This window comes from Oryctolagus cuniculus, chromosome 11, assembly GCF_051225735.1.
Source record: "Oryctolagus cuniculus isolate XC-2025 breed Fujian yellow rabbit chromosome 11, ASM5122573v1, whole genome shotgun sequence".
NCBI lineage: Eukaryota > Metazoa > Chordata > Mammalia > Lagomorpha > Leporidae > Oryctolagus > Oryctolagus cuniculus.
The window spans coordinates 38,904,028-38,926,510 of NC_142877.1; the positions used below are offsets into that span (position 1 = coordinate 38,904,028).

At 37.5% G+C, this 22,483-nt stretch overlaps 1 protein-coding gene and 1 long non-coding RNA gene across 5 annotated transcripts in view; both read left to right on the plus strand.

The window, feature by feature from the left end:
* The window catches only part of LOC149123422 (uncharacterized), a 52,637-nt gene extending 41,446 nt beyond the window's left edge, over window positions 1-11,191 (plus strand). Inside the window, exon 2 of the long non-coding RNA XR_016216900.1 lies at window positions 853-11,191. This is a non-coding gene — a long non-coding RNA (uncharacterized LOC149123422). The remainder of the gene's footprint in view (window positions 1-852) is intronic.
* The window catches only part of MACROD2 (mono-ADP ribosylhydrolase 2), a 2,169,899-nt gene that overhangs the window by 49,666 nt on the left and 2,097,750 nt on the right, over window positions 1-22,483 (plus strand). The window lies entirely within an intron of this gene.

Consider the following 22,483-nt stretch of genomic DNA (forward strand, 5'->3'; position numbering starts at 1 on the left):
CTTTTGCTGTCCTCTTCCCAATAAAGGAATTTGTTTCAGTTGAATTGCAGATTCACTTACATTGTATTAAAATTTACCAGGAACATTTAGGTACAAAGCATGCTGACAGTATTAGGTATCAATAAATCTTAGAAACCAATGGAAAATGTTTAGATATGTGAATTGTATAGAATTTTAAAATATTTGTTTAAAATCTTGTAAATTAAATTGTTAATTATTTCCTTGGTTATATTAATTGGCTATTTCATCCTTTGACATGTTAATCTATTCCTCAGGCATGAAGATGTTTAACACTGCTATGCATTTTAATTAAGTAGTTACTTAAGCGGAGCTCCTTATGTCTAAATTCTTGATTTTTCTCTAGAGTAGCAGATACTTGATTGTCAAGAGCCAAGGGAATGAATTCTGAGATAGCTCTATTCTCTTGCAGTTTAAAAATACTGCAAAAATTTTTTTTTTTTTTTTTTTTTTTTTTACGAATGATTTATCAGAGTTTCTTAAAGATTTCCCAGAAATGCTCTTAAAATTTTTGAAATGGTATCTTCAGTTATATTTCAGATTATTGAAACGTCTGTTGTGTTTTTTAAATGACAGTATAAGAAGTATGCCTGAATATGTGGGGGTAAGTTGTTTTGAAAACTTAGAGCAGTTGGAACTTATACCTATAGCAATTAAGTGACAGCAAACAAAGATGTGAATATCAAATTAGCCAGGGTAAAGTAAGTAAAATGAAAGGATGTACTGGTAGAAGTTTTCTTTTTAGTTTCAGTGAAAATAAGAAATATTGCACATAAGAGAGAATTTTGTATTATTTTCTCCTCTTTTTTTTTTTTTTCCTAGCTTGAGCACTAGCAAAAGAGCCCTTTTTCTCATCTTGTCTTCCAGTCTATTTTGAATCAAGAAAGACCCGTTGAGGACTCCTTTGAGAAGAGTCTGTTTTGAAGAAGGAAACAGAAACACTGTTTGAGAGAAGTCAAACACTCAAAAAGGATGCTAGAAACATGTATTTTATAATGTATGTAACCTGCAGAGACCTTCCTAGAATGATTGTAGAAAACTGAGAAAGACGTAAATTAAGGAATGTCTGAATTTTGTGGGTCTTGGTGGAAAATTGCTGGTCTTCTAAAGTGGAAAAAAAATTGATGCTCCAGTTCTAGGACTGTCTCTCTCTTGTGCAGTTATCATGGACTCTTCTCATATTTAGAACCACCCTTTTGTCCTCTGTGAATGATGGCTGCTTTTTTCTATTTCAGCAGAGCTTCCATAGATAAATGGAAATATATGGTATCTGCCAAAACCCAAAATGTATGGTCCATTCATTTATCATTAGAGCTTTGTAATGTATCCTTCTTTTAAAAAGTATTTTGTAATGCTCAAAACACCAATCATTATGGATTTTTATTAATAAATAGTGATTTTTCAAATGAAATATGGTGTCTATCCATATTGTGGTCAAATCTCTAATTTGATATATATATATAGCTTAATGGATTTTAATATTTACATTTAAATTACTGTGCTGTTGTGTGAAGTCATATGATTTTGTTTTTCTTAAGTTTTTGACAGATCCTATATTACTGTATATGTCAATAAACATTTATATCAAGGACATTGATTTTATATTAATTTTCTACTAAATCTTGAGTTTGGATTTGGTATAAACCTTAATCATAAATGATAAATTACATCAGTTTTTGGAAATTAAGGGTTTATATATGCTATGTGGAAAGTATCATGAATTAGTTTGTGTGGGTGCTTTTTAAATTTGAATTTCACTTGTTTTTCTTTGGAAAACATGAAAAATCATAATGGTTTCCCAACTATAATTGTTTTAGTTTTCCAGGCCAGTAATGTGAATTCTAAAGTTTGTTTCTCATTTTCTAGTCTTGTCTTATTTTAAGAACTTATATAGTAATTTGTGATTCTTTTGAACAATTATCTCTACAGTAAAAAATGTGATCACAGACTTACTCTGAAGAGAATTTCTTGACTGAAAGTCCCTTTCATACATTGGGTTCTCTTCTGAGAGCTTTCTGATTAATACAGAACAGGGTGAATGTGACTGTAAGGCCATGATTTTGTTCCCATCTGACAAAGTAAATTGTGCAAATAAGTTTATCAGGGCATTGATTGTGGTGGCAAACAGGAATAACCTTTGTGTATGTACAGCAAGATGGGGTATGATTATAGTAGGGCCTTTTTTTTTTTTTTTTAAATTTATTTGACAGGTAGAGTTAGATAGTTAGAAAGAGAGAGACAGAGAAAAAGGTCTTCCGTTGGTTCACTCCCCAAGTGGCCACCATGGCCAGCGCTGTGCCGATCCGAAGCCAGGAGCCTGGTGCTTCTTCCTGGTCTCTCATGTGGGTGCAGGACCTAAGCACTTGAGCCATCCTCCACTGCTATCCCAGGCCACAGCAGAGAGCTGGACTGGAAGAGGAGCAACTGGGATTAGAACTGGTGCCCATATGGGATACCAGCGCCGCAGGTGGAGGATTAACCTAGTGAGCCACAGTGCCCGCCCCACAGTAGGGCTCTTAAGCGAGTTCTCTGTTGACGTTAAAAGTGTCTGTGATTATGTTAATAAATGAGGACAGGAAGTTATATTTCATGAAGTATCCTATTTTTAAAATCTTATATCTGTGAAACATATATATTTAACCCTGAAGGAAGGTATATTTATCTTTATATATGGGGAGGGGGTTAAAGAAAGAACAGGGGCATTTTTTTGTTATTTTCTTATTTTTGTATTATTACTTTGATTTCAGTGTATTACTTTTTGTGTTTTTTTGGAAGAGTTTAAGAATGGTAGAACTTAAGGTGCAGTTTTTGTTGAATTTTATGGAATAATTGTAGAAAAATAAAATACTTGCAGTAGTCGTTGGTCTCCATAGTTTGCAGTTACTGTGAATCTATTAAAGAGGAGTTAACATTGATTGTAATCCAAGGGTACATCTAGCCTTCCTTATAGGAGTTGAGGATCTGTTAGTATGCACATTTGACATATGATAACAATTCTTATTATAGGGAGTAGTTGCAATTTAATCTGCCTTTTCTTATCCTTAATACTTTTGAGATATTGAATTCCCCCACAAAATTCAGCCCTTCTTTCCACTCCTTTCCTTTATGCTCCCTAGATGGAGCAAGCAAGAGGCATGTCCAATAGTAAAAAGGAGAAAAAGATGAATGATAAGACTAGAGCCAGGGATTAATTCAGCCTGTGGCATTAGTTGGCTGTGTCAGTTTTGATTAAAAAAAAAAAATTGGGGGCTTCTGTTTACTCAGCTAAATATATATAAAAGTGTGGGGTTCTGGGACTGGCGTTGTGGCACCATGAGTTAAGCCACCACCTGCAATACTGGCATCTTTTATGGGTGCCAGTTCAAGTCCTTGCTGTTCAACTTCAAATCAAGTTCCTTGCTAATGCACCTAGGAAAGCAGCAGAGGATGACCAAAGGGTTGGGGCCCCTGCCACCCACATGGGTGACCCAAATGGAATTCCAGGTTCCTGGCTTTGACCTGGCCCAGCCCCGACCATTGGTGCCATTTAGAGTGTGAACCAGTGGGTGGAAGATTTCTGTCTCTCTCTCTGTTTCTGTAACAATGAATAAATAAATATCTTTTTTAAAAAATCTGGACTTATAAATACTGAAGGCCTGCCTGGAGATATGATTATGTAATAAAGAACAGTTAAATAGAGACTTATTAAAAATGTAGCATTTTATCTGACAACAACATTGTATATGAATATCTATCTTTTTTTAAAACTAAGGAATGGGGTTAATGTAGTATGCATGTAGTTGCAAAGTTGGACATTACTTTGGTTAAGTAGAATATTGGAATGTTCTTTAAGCCTGATTACTGCTACATAAAGCAAATTACTACAATAGCAAATACCCCTTTATGTTTTGGTCTTAAATTGTTAACACCCTAAGTTCATAGGATACAAATTTTAAAATATGATATTTAAAATACTAGCAAATAATTGCTAATAAACATGAAAGTATCAGAAAATAATTGCTATTAGTATTACAGGCCATAGCTTTCAGTATATTTTGTGTTATGCTGATGGAATTTTATGTATAACTTAAAAAAAACACAGTTTGAGGAAAAAAAACTTATTTTTGGTAGAGTGCTATGCAATGAGTTGTAGAATTATACAAGATACACAAAATATAGGATGAACAATCTGACAAATTTCAGGTTTAAAAGTGTACTTTGACTAATAGCTTAAGTAAATAGTTCTGAAAACTTCTGTCATTATTTTATAGCTGTGATTTATTTTAACTTGATTGAAACTAAACTCATCATCATTTAAAAATATTTATTTGAGAGTAAGAGAGGGAGCAAGAGAGAGAGGAAATGGGGGGAGGTGCGTACTCCCATTTGCTGGTTCAGGCCCAAAATATTTGCAATGTCTTGGACTTGTCTTGATTAAAACCAGGAGCTAGGAATTCAATCCAGATCTCCCATGTGGAAGCCGAGACCAAATTACTTGAGCCATCACCTGTGCATTAGTAGGAGGAGCTGGAATTAGAGCCAGAACTCAAATCCAGGTACTCCTACATGGGATGTAAGTATCTTAACTGTGTGCCAAACATCCACCTCTCATTATTTTCTTCCAAGTCTAATTAGCTTTTACTGTGATTTTGGGGAATGCCCCTTCAATCTATATAGTCATCTCAAGTTGTTAACTACTGTCCAGTAATAATTCTATCTAGTAGGCTCTAAATTCTTATGGTATCTTCTTTATAATGTCCTGATTTTCATGTCTTCATCGGAATCACTCTTTTCCTAAACATTTTTTATTTGGATTGTAATGGGCAACCCTCAATCACCTAAAGTCTTGGTTCATCTAATCTGTACCATTCTCAGGGCAAATTTGGCTTACTTTACCAAGAGCTCCCTTCTCTTTTCACCAAGTCCTTCTTTGAAAAGAACTAAATTCCTATAAAGGGTCTCATATGTCCCTGTATGATCTTTGTAAGCAGTAACATAGTTTCAGATCCCTGCTACATCCTTAATCATTATACTCTTTAACAAGTTGAAAGTTCCTTAGATTAGGAAGAGATGGGAATAATTTCCCATCATATAAGAGTGTTATGAGGATTTAATATATGTAAATGTACTTTCCCTGGCATATAGTGTTATCCACTATTGTAATTATCTCTCTAGCCTCACCCCTCTCTTTCCCTCTACTTAAAGGATTATCCAGAGCACTCATTGTACTTTTTGTGATTGGCTGCTTTCTTTTCTACCTCCTAAACTGCATTAAAAGTTTATCTTTCTAGAGTATATAGCTGCCTTCCACTATACTTTGTAATTTGTAGATCTTCAATAAGTATTTGTGGGAAGAAATAATTCTGGTATGTCTTAAGAGACTGGAGGGGCCAGCACTATGGCACAGTGGGTTAAAGCCCTGGCCTGCAGTGCCCAAATGGGCACTGTTTCACGTCCTGGCTGCTCCATTTCCAATCCAGCTCCCCACTAATGCTCCTGGGAAAGCATCAAAAGATGGACTTGCACCCATGTGGGAGGCCCAGAAGAGGCTCCTGGCTCCTGGCTCCTGGCTCCTGGCTTTGGATCAGCTCAATCTGGCCATTGTGGCTATTTAGGGAGTTAACCAGCGGATGGAAGACCTCTTTCTCTCTTTCTCTCTTTCTCTCTACCTTTCTTTGTAACTCTGTCAAATAATTAAAAATAATAATAAAAAAGAGGCTGGACAAGTATGAGATATAGAATTAGGGGCTGGCATTGTGATGCAGTGTGTTGAGACATCTCTGGTGATGCTGGCCTCCCACATCTGGAGTGCCTGTTCGAATCCTGGCTGCTCTGCTTCTGATCCAGCTCCCTGCTAATGCACCTGAGAAAGTGATGGAAACTACCCAAAGTAATTGGACCCACATAGGTCACCCATGTGGGAGACCTGGATGAATCCTGGCTTAGCTATTTGGGGTGTGAACCAGTGGAAGCAAGATCGCTCTCTTTCTCTCTCTCTCTCTTCCATTCAAATAAATAAATACTTTTTTATTCCATGCTCCAGGAAGAATGTTGTCTCTGGGTCAATCAGACTGGATAGGTACAAACCCAAATTCATACTTTTCCTGGACAAAGCCAAACAGCTCCAGGACCAGACCAAGCAGGGCTGGGATTTCTGGCCTGAAATCTGGTCATGGAAATCCTGGCTATTTCCTCTCCTTGGCCCAATAACTTCTGTAATCTTGTTGCTTCTCTTTGGACCGTGTGTTTTTAATGCCCTTGTTCATTTTGTCTCTAACAGAATAAAAGCTGTCGAACTCCAAAAGGTCGTCAGACAAGGCCTCCAGCCCATTCCATTGGATGACCTGAGCAGCCCTCTGGACCGAGCAGGACAGTCTTTCCAAAGCCATTGTCACACACCATAGGACAGATAGCAAGAGAAAATACCCAAATCCTTCTTGACACCCACATGTCAGCTCTGAAGAAGCTACAGAAAATGGAACTCCATCCATTATCCCAAAAAGAATTTTGGGTATTTCCCTCTTAAGGGGGGAATGCTAGGTAGGAAGTCAGATATGAGCTTATGTGTGTGTGACAAAGGCCTAAGGAGACATTTGGGTCCAGCATATGCATCTCAAAGTCATCCCAGTAACATTTCAGGGGCAGCCCAGTATTTGCATCCTGCCCTGCTCCTTTTACCCAATAACCTGCCAGGTAGAGGTCCCCGCCCCTTCTGCCTGATAATCTTCCAGATGCAGCCCAGTATCTGCATTTCAAATACCCTGCTCAGATCCTGATCCTCCAGGGAGTCTTGTTCACCCTTTCTCTAAACCCAGGGTGGTGCCAACTAGGCTTCCTCCTGTCTGATAACTTCTGTGGGAAAACTCAGATAGGAGTTTCTAGCATTTACACCCATAAAGTCTTTTGTTTCAGGAGGAGATGTGAGAAGACAAAGACCCATCTCCTTAAAAACCCCCGGCCTCAGCCGGACTGGGTGCTCAGTCCTCTGCCTCCATGCTGAGCCACCTGCCTGGCCTGCCTAGGTGTAATCTCTCCACTCAACTATGTAACCCTGATCTCCCCCAGTCCAAGCGACTGGGCACTCTCTCTCAGGTTCTGTCTGGAGAGGTGCCCATCCATTCTTATGGATGTCCCTTCCCTAATAAACCTTGCTGTTTTACTTTCCACTAAAAAAAACAATTGAAAAAAATTCTCTACCATAGGTTTCTGAATAACTATTTTTAAAAATTGTTTTTGACAGGCAAAGTTAGACAGTGAGTGAGAGACAGAGAGAAAGGTCTTCCTTTTTCCGTTGGTTCACCCCCCAAATGGCCGCCATGGCCAGCACACTGTGCTGATCTGAAGCCAGGAGCCAGGTACTTCCTCCTGGTCTCCCATGTGGGTGCAGGGCCCAAGGACCTGGGCCATCCTCCACTGCCTTTCCGGGCCACAGCAGAGAGCTGGACTGGAAGAGGAGCAACCAGGACAGAATCTGGTGCCCCAACCGGGACTAGAACCCGGTGTGCCGGAGCTGCAGGCGGAGGATTAGCCTAGTGAGCTACAGAACCGGCCCTAAGTAACTATTTAAAATAAATATTTTTGAGAGCCAGGGAGACGCAAAGGTTGCTCCCATCTGCTGGTTTGCTCCTCAAATGCCTTTAGTGGTTGAGGTTGGGCCAAAGCTGAATCTGGAAATGCAACCTAGGTCTCCTACATAAGTGTCTAATCAGGAGCCAGTGGTGGGAATTGAACCCAGGCACGCTGCTGTGGGATGCAAGCATCTTAATCACCACGCTAAACACCTGTGCTTCTAAATAACTTATTATTTTTTATTTATCTCTTTTTCCAAAGAAACCTTTATTTAATGAGTATGAATTTCCTAAGTATAACTTAAGGAATATAGTGATTCTTCCCACCATACCTGCCTTCCCACCATCACTCCCACCCCTCCTACTCCTCCCTCTCTCATTCCCAGTCCCATTATCCATTAAGATTTGTTTGCAGTTAACTTTATACACAGAAGACCAACTCTATACTAAGTAAAGATTTCAACAGTTTGCACACACACACACACATGCACACACTATAAAAAACAGAATAAGTTTTACAGTCAATTCTCATAGTACAACTCATAGAGGACAAAGGTCCTGCATGGGGAGTAAGTGCACACTGACTCCTGTTGTTAACAATTAACTCTTATGTATGATGTCATTGATTACCTGAGGCTCTTGACATGAGCTGCCAAGGCTTTGGAAGCCTTTTTAGTCCATAGTCTCCATCAGTATTTAGACAGAGCCATAAGCAAAGTGGAAGTTCTCTCCTCCCTTCAGAGAAAAGTACATCCTTTTTTGATGGCCCCTTGTTTCCACTGGGGTCTCACTCACAAAGATCCTTAATGTAGGATTTTTTTTTTTTTTTTTTTTTTTGCCACAATATCTTGGCTTTTCATTCCTGAAATACTCTCATGGGCTTTCCAGCCAGACCAGAGTGCCCTAAGGGCTGATTCTGAGGTCAGAATGCCATTTAGAAGGATTGTCATTCTATGAGTCTGCCATGTCGACTGCTTCCCATGTTGGAACATTCTCTCCCTTTTAATTCTATCTATTGTTATTACCAGACACTTGATCTTATTTATGATCACTTTAATACTTAAGATGGCTTTATTACCACCCTGCTTAATGGGATTTGGAGTCCCATGGTGAATGTTTAGCTGTACCATTAGAAGTAAGTCTGTAGGAATGTATGCAGAACTATACAACTTTATAGTTACAAACTTCCTCCTCCCTCTCTTATTCTCTTATTTTTTACTGGGATCTATTTTCAATTAACTTTATACTCATATGATCGATTCTCTTAAGTAAAGAGTTCAAACAATGGTATTAAGAAGAAAATAAAAACTGTTCCTTGACAGTCAAGACAAGGGCTGTTCAAGCCATTGCTTCTCAAAGTGTCAATTTCACTTCTACAGGTTTCCTTTAAAGTGCTCTATTAATTCTCACAGATCAAGGAGAACATATGGTATTTCTCCCTTTGGGACTGGCTTATTTCACTAAGTATGATGTTTTCCAGATTCATCCATTTTGCTGCAAATGGCAGATTTCATTTTTTTTTTACAGCTGTGTAGTATTCCATAGAGTACATATCCCATAATTTCTTTATCTGGTCTTCAGTTGATGGGCATTTAGGTTGATTCCATGTCTTAGCTATTGTGAATTGAGCTGCAGTAAACATGGGGGTGCAGATAACTCTTTTATTTGCTGTTTTCATTTCCCTTGGGTAAATTCCCAGGAGTGGGATGGCTGGGTTTTATGGTTGTATTCAGATTTCTGAGGTGTCTCCAAACTTTCCATCATGGCTTTACCAGTTTATATTCCTGCCAGCAGTGGATCAGGGTACTTTTTTTCCCTACACCCTCTCCAGCATTTGCTGTTTGTTGATTTCTGTATGAAAGCCATTCTAACTGGGGTGAGATGAAACCTCATTGTGGTTTTGATTTGCATTTCCCTCATGACTAGTGTCCTTGGTCATTTTTTTATGTGTCTGTTGGCTGTTTGGATTTTTTCTTTTGGGAAATGTCTGTTTAAGTCCTTGGCCCATCTCTTAACTAGGTTGTTTGTTTTGTTGTTGTGGAGTTTCTTGATCTCTGTATATTCTGGTTATTAATCCTCTATCAGTTTCATTATTTTATGTAGATTATATATTGTACATATTTTATATATTATATAATTATTATTATTGCAAGTAATTTCTCCCATTCTGTTGGTTGCCTCTACTTTCCTGAGTGTTTCTTTTGTAGTGCAGAAACTTCTCAATTTGATGTATTCCCATTTGTTAATTTTGGCTTCGACTGCCTGTGCCTCTGGAGTCTTTTCCAAGAATTCTTTGCCTGTACCAATGTCTTGCAGGGTTTCCCCAGTGTTCTCTAATAGTTCTCTAATAATTTGATGGTGTCGTGTTATCTTTAATCCATGCTGAATGGATTTTTTGTGTGAGGTATAAGTTAGAGGTCTTGCTTCATACTAATGCCTTTGGAAATCTAATTTTCACAGCACCATTTTTTGCTCCAGGGATTGGTTTTAGCTCCTTGGTTGACTATAAGTTGGTTTTAGATGCTTGGATTTTTTTCAGGCATTTCTTTTCGATTTTTTATTTTATTTATTTTTGACAGGCAGAATTAGACAGAGAAAGACAGAGAGAAAGGTCTTCCTTCACCCCAAAAATGGCTACTATGGCCGGCGCACTGCGCTGATCCAAAGCCAGGAGCCAGGCGCTTCTTCCTTGTCCCCATGCGGGTGCAGGGCCCAAGCACTTGGGCCATCCTCCACTGCCTTCCTGGGCCTTCCAGAGCTGGCCTGGAAGAGGAGCAACCGGGACAGAATCTGGCGCCCCAACTGGGACTAGAACCTGGAGTGCCGGCGCTGCAGGCGGAGGATTAGCCAAGTGAGCTGTGGCGCAGGCCTGGAGTTTCTTTTCTGTTCCATTGATGTTTCTATGTGTAAGTAACTTTTTAAACCAGTGTTTCATTTTCTTTTGTGAGCACACAGCTTAACTATTAGTAAGAGCTCAATAAAGGATTCATTATCAATAAAATCAAAATTGGAATATAGACAGTGTCATTAGGTAAAAATATACTGTTGTTTTTATGGAAATGTTTGCTGTTTTCATGTCCCATTTCCATTGAGAAGGAAATTCTAAATTGTATATCTTTTGAACCTGGCAGTCCCTTTTCTTTTTAAATCATTTTTGTGAATGCTTTGTCTTCTTTTTATTTTGTCTCTTTTCTCAATAAACTTCTATTTTCATTCTCTTCATCACCAAGGCAGAGTTACTTGTTGATAAGATCCACAGAAGGAAAGGTAAACCACGGGAAATAAATAAGAATCTCTCTTCCTTTCTCTGTGTGGAAGACATAGAAATTTCATAATTCCCAGTTAAAATTGGAATTAGGTGTGTTAACATATTGACAATTAAAATTTAATTGTTGGTTTTTTGTCTAGGCTGAATAATAAGTACCATTTAGATAGAATTTGTCTTTGGGATTTTTATCATTGAAATAGTTGAAAGTCATTCATTAACTACTTGTTGTAGATGTTTTCCTGTTAAAATTGCTACTAATTATTAGTGCTATGATTTATTCATAACATTGTCCTTCATTTACTAAGTAAGCAAAAAGAATGATATGTAAATTATGTCTCAATAAAGCTGTTAAAAATAAGCAAGCAGAAACCTTTTGCTTTTTCTATTTGGGCATATCTTTCCCTGAAACTAGGTTAAGGGACTTAGTGAAAGTATATTATCTGTAAATTCATTTTCTATAATAGCCAATTAAATGCTTAAAATGCTTCCTCCTTTTCATCATTTTGCAAGCAGAAAATTCATACCTGATTGTTTTCTCTGAAAGAAATAATTAATCTTTTAACAATATTCCTTCTGCTTTCTTGCTACCATAGATTACTTCAGTTTCTAAATTATTATTTAGTCATTGTACTGATATTACTTTATGAAAGTTTTCTGCTTAGAGTTTCAAAAACTTTAACCACCTTCTCCTACCCCCACAGTAGCACACATAACCAGACATTTAAAATTAACATCTAAGGTAGCATCCTCCTACCTTGAAACTTGTACAGAAATCTTGTCAAATAAGTCCTTTATATGATGAATTTTTTCCAGAAATAGCTGAAGGTGAATATTCCATTTGGTAATGCTTTTCAGTTGAATTACTAATCTTTCTTCAAATAAGATTGTTAGGGGGTCACTACTAGATTATTGCTTATTCTAGTCACACTAGATTAAGTTTATTTTTCATATTTATTTGCTTCTGTTTAATTTTAGCACAGTATAGGTACAAAAAGTATCTGTTTATTGCTTCTGGGGGTAACTGACCTTATGAATAGAAAATATGTCTATTCCATTAGAACTATTGGTTTTCATTTACAGTTAAATTTAATTAACATTTTAAAAGCTTTCCTAGATTTCCCTCAGGTATGTGAGATATAAAATTGAATAAGGTAAAAATGACAACATCTAAGATTCTTTAGATTGCAAAATAAAACATATCATGTAGGATTGTAGGGACAAAGGAGCAGGGAATTTGATAGGAAGGGTTTCACTGAAGAGATGATAACTAAACTAAGACTTCAAAGAATATAATCATTTGAGAGTGGGTGGGGTAGGACCAGGAAGTAGAAAAAAGGTGTGAAACTTACTGAGTTCTAGAAACCTATAGGCCATTTCTAATGGTGGAGCTGTCTGGTTAGGGGATGGCAAGTAAGACAGTAGCAGGGGGAGTCAGGGACCAACCATCTGATGCCTTTTTACAATATGCAAACTACTGTATATAAATTACTTGTTAAGAATCTAACTGTAGGTCTGTGGTAGGACCTTTTATTCAATAATGATGCTGTCATGTGATGCTGATGCTGCTGGTACCCTAACTACATTTCGAACAGCAATATTGTAGACTATTCTGAGGAGTTTTGCTTTATTTTGTAGGGTTTGAAGGGATATGATAGGGGTAGATGATGGGGTATTGTAATGATTTAATATTGGTGAGGAAAAAGAACTGAACTGTGTAACATGTAACACTGGAGTTTAGAGTACAGAAGTGAAGACCAGAGATACTCAGAATGTAAAAACAAAACAACAACAAAACCTTTTGATGATTAATTGGCTGTGGAGAGGAGGTGTTGTTGAGGGAGAAATAATTTGGTATATTTAAGACTTGGTTAGCTGGTAGGTGATGTTCATTAACTTAGGGCAAAGAAGCTTGGTTTCTTTGGACCTGGAAATTTGGGGGTAATATGAAAAAGATGTCCAATAATCAGTCCCAAATGACTGTCATATCTATAAAGTAGATACAGACTTGGGGGACTCATTAGGTAGGCTCATTGCAACATTTATTGGAAAGCTGCTGTTTGCCAAGTTTCATGTTAATGCTCAACATGCAATGAGATGAAATGGAATCTCTTACCTAAAGGATCTTATTATTGAGAGGGTATATAAAACAAATATACTGAACATGTAAGTATGTACACTTCTAGGGTTGGAATGATTTCTGGAGAATACTGGGGAAACTTTCAGAACAGGTGACAATTCAGCAAGATGTAGAAGGGTGAAAAGGAGTTTCACAATCAGGTAGATGGGGGAGTGAGAGGAGAGATGGAGATCCAAACATGCTTAGGATGAGTTGTTGATCCTTTGGTATAGTGACAGCTCAAAGTAGAAGTTTGGATGATGGAAGAGAAGGCTGCAGAGATAAGCAAGGGTCTGAGCACAAGAAATCTGCTTGTTCTATGTTGTAGATGAAGAGAGGAAGGAACACTTAAAGTGTTAGTTTTCAATTTGGCATTTTAAAGGGAAAATTCTGGTAGTGTGGAGGATGAATTGGAGGTAGAGAAAGTGGCCTAAATCCAGAAAATTAAGCCCCAAACTCAAATTCCTGAAGGAGTCAGGTGGGTAAAATTATTGTTTGAAGTCACATGCAGATTAGGCTTTGAGGGTTAAGTTTGGGGGAGGGTGGGATGCTTGTGTGGTGCTTTCCTTTCACCCTCACCAAGGAAGTTACTTTCAAAATTTTGTATACCATTGTGCTTCCTAATTAAACACCTTTAAGATTGTAATCTCTGATCAAAACAAATTGACAGGAAGAAACATTATTTGGAAAGCATTTCTGTCTTGGGAGACCGGATGGTTGTGCAAGTTCTACCTACTAACAGACAAGGAGAGTAGAAGAGGAGAGGAATCACACATTTAGTGAGAAATGAAGAGTTAGATTTGGGCTTGTTGGATTTGAGATGCTTGTGCAAAATCCAGGTTGAGCTAACTAGTTGTATAGTTGTGAGGATTTAGTTGAATAATGAGATTTAGAAAAGCCTCCATAAAGTGAGGTGAAAATATTTTTTTAAGGAAAAATGATATGAGAGCAGAGAAATCTGAGGATAGAGCCACTTCTAAAAGTTGCCAGAGAGGGCTGGTACCGTGGCTCACTTGGTTAATCCTCTGCCTGTGGTGCCGGCATCCCATATGGGCAGGGGGTTCTAGTCCCAGTTGCTCCTCTTCCAGTCCAGCTCTCTGCTGTGGCCTGGGATAGCAGTGGAAGATGGTGCAAGTGGTTGGGCCCTGGACCCGCTTGGGAGACCAGGAGGAAGTACCTGGCTCCTGGCTTCGGGTCGGTGCAGCGCTGGCCGTGGCGACCATTAAGGGAGTGAACCAATGGAAGGAAGACCTTTCTCTCTGTCTCTCTCACTGTCTATAACTCTACCTGTCAAATAAATTAAAAAAAAAAAAAAGTGGCCAGAGAGAGTGCCAAGAGTGCTGTTCCTGGTAAAAGAGACCCTGGTGGTTTGCATATACTGAAGGCAAGAAGTTAGTGTTTCACTAAAGAAGGATGTTCATTTGTGTCAGATTGCATAAAGAGGTGCAGAAACACAGAGTGCAAAGAGTCTTTCAGATTTAGTGCTGAGTAGGCACTGCTAAATTTGTCCAGAAAAGTTTCACTAGGGCCAGAAAATTCATTGTAAAGTACTGGGTGAGCAGGAAGTACAGCCAGTGAGTTTCTTTCAGAAAAATTGTTTGCCTTTGCTATTTGATAAAGGCCCTTTATCAAAGGTCAAGTTCTTTATTGATCTAATTTGTAGGTTGCCTGTCTGAAAATAATGTTCTATATGGGATAAATTTTATTAATGTAAGTATGTTAATGTAACATATAAATGTAGTTGTGATTATTTTCATTATTTCAGTTACTATGCCAAATATAATGTAGAAAATGTTTATGCCTATAGATTTACTTGTCTGTCTTCACCATGCTACAGTAGTCTGTTTTGTGAAATTTCTAGGTAATATTTTTCTATACATTTCGGGTTACAAAAGAGAAATCTGTTCATTTGATTTCTGATCTTGCACATAAGATCATATTTCAGATGTTTTAAAAATTATTCAACCACAGGAACTCATTTCCTTTTAGTACTTGGGCTTAAACATTGAGTTTGCGTTGGTTTACTCTAGTTGGTAGTATTAGTTATTCATAGTCTTTGCAATGTTGCCCTCTTGTGATAGCTTTCCAGAATGCAGTTGTCCTCTTTATCCTTTGATCCTTTTCCTGTCCGCAGCCTGTGTTGTTTGATTGTCTTTTTTTCCCCGTTCTTTGTTAACTTATGTTTTCTTTATATCAGATAGACTTATTGTTTTGCTTAAAAGGCATTGAGGGAAGATCAGGGGCTTCCAAGGGAAAAATAAACTTGAGCATCCATCCTTACGTCTCTATTTATCAATCTGTGTGTGCATAGCGCAAGTTACCAGTCCGGAGTTCTTAAGAGGAGTGAGTGAGAATGTCTTTTTGTGACACCTGACACAACAAAGCATGAGACATCTCTTTCTTTGCCTTCTTTTCTCTGCCTCATTGCCTAGTTTAGGGATTACTACTCCCCCTACCAAACCCATGCCACCACTGCCCAGCTTCTCCTCCTATATGTCTCACTGTATTGAAATCACCTGTTTACTTGTCTATAATGTGTGACATCCAGATGCCAGGAATCTTGTTTGTCTTGTGCATGTTTGTTTCTCTAGCACAGCGTCCATTGGATCCTCATTGGATAAATATTTGTCAAGTGACTGAATTAATGATCTAATAAGTAGATATCATTTTAAAAATAGGAATCCTGCAGTGTGTTATAGAATTTTTTTCTGATATTGATTATGCATATTGCAAGTGAATAATACATGATACAACTATATGTACCCGTAGCCTCTTTTAGAGGTATTTATTTTTTTGTATTTATCGATCATTTCATGTTTTCGATAATATGATCATTTATGTTTTCCAAAATAATTACCAGTTTTATTCAATTAAAAATGTTTTGGTAAAAAGCTATAAATAGAATGTCCTTATAAAACTTGATTGCCTTTGTATGTGATTAAAACCCCTTTATCCTTATCAATTTCTTTATTTTGTTTTCTTTTCTTAATATTTGATTATATTTGAAGTATGTGTGTCATTGGTGTTTTTGAAGCACTTGCATTTACTTATAAAATTCCTTTTATTCTGATTGAAAAATATAATTTTACATAATTTGCATCTTCCAGTTTTTCCTTTTTTAATAATTTAATTTAATGTTCTATTTTTTATGAAAGTTTTTGTTTTGTTTCTAATTACAGCTTTGACTAGCATTTTATAAATACTGTTTTTGTTATTTGCTAAGTTTTCAACAAAATGTGATTTTTTTCATTGATCTAAAAGTTATTTAGGAGAATATATAAAAAGCATTGAAAATGTATGTATGTGTTTATAATTGTTAGTTTCTGGCTTTACTACATGATCAGTTAAGGTATGCATAATTTCTGATTTTTAATAGCTAACTGAGTCTTTTTGGTGTGATACAGAGAAGATCAGTAGTTAAAATGTTTTCTAAGTATTGAGAAAGAAGGTGAGTCTTCTGTAGAGTATATCATCTATTTACTTCTTGGCTTTATTACATGTATTATTTTTTGATGTTTATGAAGTCACACATTTATTTTTTTGATAACATTTTCAATTTACATTATACTCAAAGGCTTAGCACACCACTAAATAAAGAGTTCAACAAATAAAAATTAAACATAGATTAGCAGGAATAAAAGTAAGGGCTATAAACAATAATCAAGTTAAATTTTGTCTAACTGCACTCATAAAATATAAATTTTAAAACTACAGTAGTATATAATTAAAACTCTATAGGCTGGTGCTGCAGCTCAATAGATTAATCCTCCACCTAGTGGCACCGGCACACCAGGTTCTAGTCCCGGTCAGGGCGCCGGATTCTTTCCCGGTTGCCCCTCTTCCAGGCCAGCTCTCTGCTGTGGCCGGGGAAGGCAGTGGAGGATGGCCCAAGTGCTTGGGCCCTGCACCCACCCCATGGGAGACCAGGAGAAGTACCTGGCTCCTGCCTTCGGATCAGCGCGGTGCGCCGGCCGCAGCGCGCCAGCCATGGCAGCCATTGGAGGGTGAACCAACGGCAAAAGGAAGACCTTTCTCTCTGTCTCTCTCTCTCACTGTCCACTCTGCCTGTCCAGAAAAAAACCACAAAAAACAAAAAACAAAAAAACTATAGTAGTATATAATTCTTATTTGAAAAAGATTTCAAACAAAAATTTACAAAACACTGTATTTGAAGCAAAATTGATACACACAGAAATTCCTTTTTTTCTCCCCCCCCCCTTTTTTTTTAATTTTAGCTCCTACATATAACAGAGAGCATGTGGTATTTGTATTTCTGAGTCTGGCTTATTTCACTCAACATGATATCCTTCAGTTCCACTATTATATTCATGCAAATGACAGAATTTCATTATTTTTATATCTGAATAATATTTTATTACATAATATCAGTTCCATTTTCTTTATCCATTCATCTGATGTTGTACTCGTTTGTTGATTGCATATTTTGATTATTGTGAACAGTGCGGCTACAAACATGGTGATTCAGGTATCTCTTTTATACAATGTGTTCAGGTCTTTAAGGCATTACATGTGTTGTTATTGATGCATTGCATTTTTGACTATTTCATGTATTGTGTACTTTTGAGAATTACATTGAAGCTTTGTGTTACTGTTGTGGTTTTGTCATTTTAATAATTTTCTAACTTAGGTTAGTGCTACATTATTTGTTTCTTAAAATTTTGTGATTGGTATTGTTCTAGTGTTTTTACTTTCATTAATTAAGAACAATCTTTTCAATGAATATTGCTGGTCATTTGGATATCCAAATTGGAAAAACAATGAAACTTTATCCCAGTTTCCCAGTTTGAAAAATAAAATAATAAAGTCTCAAGAGGATAATTTAAGAGAGTATCTTCACTGTCTTGAAATAGAAAACAGATGTCTTAAACAGGGTACAAAACCTAGTGACATAAAGGAAAGGATTGATAACCTGGACCAGTGGCAAGTGATAAAATTCTATCATCAAAAGGTGCCAGTAAGATAAAAGAGTAAACCCAAGTAAAAGAGGATACTTGGAATATATAAATCTGGCAGAGAGTTGTATTAATGATAAATAAAAAATAACTACTAGCCAAAATGAAGAAGACAGGCCAAAGAAAAAAATCAGAGACTTGAACAAGCATTTCACAAAAGGTGAAACTCAAATGTCTAATAAATATATGAAGAATTATTCAGTTATTCACCAGAGAAATGCTAATTAAAGCCATAATGTGATAATACTACAACAATCACCAGAAAGCTAAAATACGAAAGATTGATATGTCAGCAGAATATGGAGAGCAGTAAAACTCACTGTTGGCAGGAGTATAAATTGGGAAAATCACTTAAAAACTGGCAGCATCTCTGAAAGCTCTGTGTGTGTTTATGTGTGTATGGATACATAGATCTAGCAATTTTGATAGGAATTCATGCAGGTAGCCACTAAAAGATGAGTATAATCATGTTCAAAGTAGCATTACTTGTATTAGCCAAAACCTGGAAACACAAATGTCCATTGTGGTAAAATGGATAAATTGTGCAGTAGTCAATCTATTACTATATGACAATAAGTACAATAATTAAAATGCATGAATTACAGTCCCATACAACAAAGATAAATTACACAAACATTTTTGACATAAATAAACTACTAAAGTATGATTCCACGTGTATAAGATTCAAAATCTGGCAAAAATAGGGACTAGACTGCAGGAAAGTGGTTATTTTTGTAGAGGAGGAAGGAGAAGTGGTACTAGGAGACTTCTAGGTATTAGTAATGTTTTGTTTTTTTGACATAAGTGGTAGTTGTATGAGTAATCTCACTTTGGGATAATTCAGTGAGTTGCATAATTTGTGATTTATGAGCTTTTTGGCATGTATGTTGAACTTTGGTAAAAAAGACCAGGTTATGACAAAAATGTTGCTTTAGTGTAGAGATGCTGTTAATATTAAAATAGCAGTAGAAACTTCATGCAACTTAACCACAGTTTTATTACTGTTGAAGAGATCAATAAATAATGTCTTCCACCAGTGTCCCTGTCTATATTGCAGGATAAGTTAAAAAAATTATCTACACACCTTTTTTTCTTGAATTTTATTCTGGCTTTGTTTTTGTTTTTATTTGCTGGTTATATCTTTGTCCTGTATTTTCTTTATAGATTGTACACGTATTTTGAGAACCTTTTTTTTAACTTCAAAAATGGAAGATTTATTTTATTTATTTTAAAGAGTGACAGAAGGACAGGCAGAGAGAAAGAGATCTTCCATTCATTGGTTCACTTGCCTAAATGGCCATGATGGTGGAGGCTGGGCCAGTCTGAAGCCAGTAGCCTAGAACTTCATCTGGGTCTCCCACATTGCAGTGGCCCAAGGACTTGGGTTATTGTCCACTGTTTTCCCAGGGGCATTAGCAGGGAGCTGGATGGGAAGTGAAGCAGCTGAAATTTGAACTGATGCTTACAAATGGGATGCCAGCATCGCAAGGCGGGCAGCTTAACATGCTATACCATAACGCTGGCCTCTTTTCCTCTTTTTTGACTTTCACTAGGGGAGTTTTATTAATTTTCATTCATAATGTAAGTGTTGTTACTTTCCTTTAGTTTCTTTTTTTTTTTTTTAAGATTTTATTTATTTATTTGAGAGGTAGAGTTACAAACAGTGAGATGGAGAGACTGGTTGGTTCACTCCTCAAATGGCCACAACAGCTGGAGCTGCGCAAATCGAAAGCCAGGAGCCAGGCGCTTCTTCCTGGTCTACCATACGGTTGCAGGGCCCAAGCACTTGAGCCATCCTCCACTGCCTTCCCCGGCCACAGCAGAGAGCTGGCCTGGAAGAGGGGCAACCAGGAAAGAATCCGGCGCCCTGACCGGGACTAGAACCTGGTGTGCCGGTGCCGCTAGGTGGAAGATTAGCCTATTAAGCCACAGCACCGGCCTTTATTTATTTTTAAAATTTATTTGAGAGGTAGAGTTACAGACAGTGAGAGGGAGAGACAGAGAGAAAGGCCCTCCTTCCGTTGATTCATTCCCCAAAAGGCTGCTATGGCCGGTACTGCGCTGATCCGAAGCCAGGAGCCAGGTGCTTCTTCCTGGACTCCCATGCATGTGCAGGGGCCCAATCACTTGGGCCATCCTCCACTGCCTTCCCGGGCCACAGCAGAGAGCTGGACTGGAAGAGGAGCAACCAGGACTAGAACCGGTGCCCATATGGGATGTCGGTGCCACAGGTGGAGGATTAACCAAGTAAGCCACGACTTTGTTCCCAGGGGTTTATTTTTTAATTTTGTTGAAAATTATCTTTAAATATTTGCAAATATTTGATCATTTTTAATTATTAGTATCAAGAACTAATTGATTTCTTTTAAATTCCTCAGTTTAAGAGGAAAGAAACTTTCCTCATCCTTCCTCTAATCCCTTTTTATTGATGTAGTTCATTATTCAGATTAAATCATTTTGTTTTTTTTTGCATTTTGTTTAATCATGAGTTATTCATAGGCTTATATTCTGTTTTTGCAACCATATTTACAATCATTAATTTATTCACTCAAATTTTATTGAATGCCTACTGAGTACCAGAAACAGTTCTGGGCAAATACAGGTGTAATTAAAAATAGAATTGAGGTTTTGATTTCATCATGCTTTACATTATGGAGTGGGGAGCAGATGGTCAATAAGTAGTTACTAAACAGGATACTTTTACACTTTGAAGTATAGCTTTAAGAGAAAAAATAGAGTGCAGTGATAGAGAATGACTGGCTGCAGTTGGGATAAAGACTGTGTTAGGTTGGTCAGGGAAGCATTTTTGAAACAGTGTCATTTAGGCTGATAGAACTGAAGTCCAAGGTAGCCAATGCTCTGATGACATAAAGAGCTTCATCTTTTCATTTTTTTAAAGATTTATTTATGTATTTGAAAGGCAGCGTTACAGAGAGGCAGAAGCAGGGAGAGAGAAGTCTTCCATACACTGGTTCACTCCCCAAATGGCCACAATGGCTGGAGCTGAGCCAATCTGAAGCCAGGAGCCAGCAGCTTCTTCCTGGTCTCCCATGTGGGTGCAGGGGCCCAAGCACTTAGGCCATCTTCTGCTGCTTTCCCAGGCACATCAGCAGAGAGATGGATCAGAAGTGGAACAGCCAGGAATCAAACTGGTGCCCATATGGGATGCCGGCACCGCAGGTGGAGGCTTAGTGCAGTACACCACATTGCGGCCCCTGAATTATTTCTTGCTAGTGGTTTCACTGCCCACTGCTAGTCTACTTTATACCACAGAGTTCCTCTTGAGTTACTGTGACTCATTTAACATTGGCTTTACCCTCACAGTGATTGAGGACCTTTTTTATGCAAAGGGCCATTTGGATGCTTATTTATAACATTTATGGGCCTCACGAAATGATCGACTTAAAAATTAGTCTGCTATGGGGCTGGCTGCCTTCAGTGCCGACATCCCATATGGGTGCCTGTTCAAGTCCCGGCTGCTCTACTTCCTATCCAGCTCTGCTTTGGCCTTGGAAAGCAGTAGCAGATAGCCCAAGTCTTTGGGCCCCTGAATCCCCGTGGGAGACCTGAAAGAAGCTGCTGGATCCTGGCTTTGGATGGGTGCAGCTCCTGCCATTGTGGCCAGTTGGGGAGTGAACCAGTGAATGGAAGACCTCTCTTTCTCTGCCTCTCCTTCTCTCTCTTTGTAATTCTGACTTTCAAATAAATAAATAAATCTTAAAAAACAATTAATCTGCTATAGATTTATTGAGTTTTGAGTCCTACCTGCAGTTTCCTTAGCAGGAACAGCCCAAGTGATTTTATGGGTCTTACACAGCCTGTGGGCTGCCCATTCCTCATCCCTGTGTGTGCACTGGTATGGTGCGTTTGTCAGCTAATGAATTCTTTAGGTACACTCATTGTTCTTGAAAATTTAGCAGCCCCTGTTTCATGGTTCTAATATTTGAATTGATTGATAGATTTTCACCTATATATTTTTAGCTACATAAGCTTGTATGTCTTTAAGTATCTGGCATCTTTATAAAACAGCTGAGAAGAAATTATTATCATTTATAATACTTATATACTGACTTAACAAAAAGGGGAGAAATTGTATATTATACATACATCAGTTACCTTAAAACTATCACATTGCTTGTTAGACCTAATCATTTATGTATGTATGTACCCTAAAGAAATATGCATGCCATTTTCTCACCCTTTCAGAAAGATTTCTACTTACACTGTTTTTTCCTTTGAAATGTGCTTTGTGATATTTTTGCTTATAGATGCACTATTGATTACATCTTTTCAACTGTCTCAATGAAATAGTTTGTATGTATAATCTCTTGAAAAATTATTTCCATTTCAATTTTTTAGTAATTGATTTGAGTGAATTTGTATACAGTTCATTTTTTGAAACTGCATATGTATATGTGAAAAGGTTTGAAAGTAATCTGTATATTATTTTGCTAAGATAACAAGAAATAAAAAATTTTAAACAGGTGTGAGTTTTGTTAAGTGTTTTTTCCTATCTTTTTGAGATTTATTTTATTTATTTGAAAGAGTGGCAGAGGAGAGG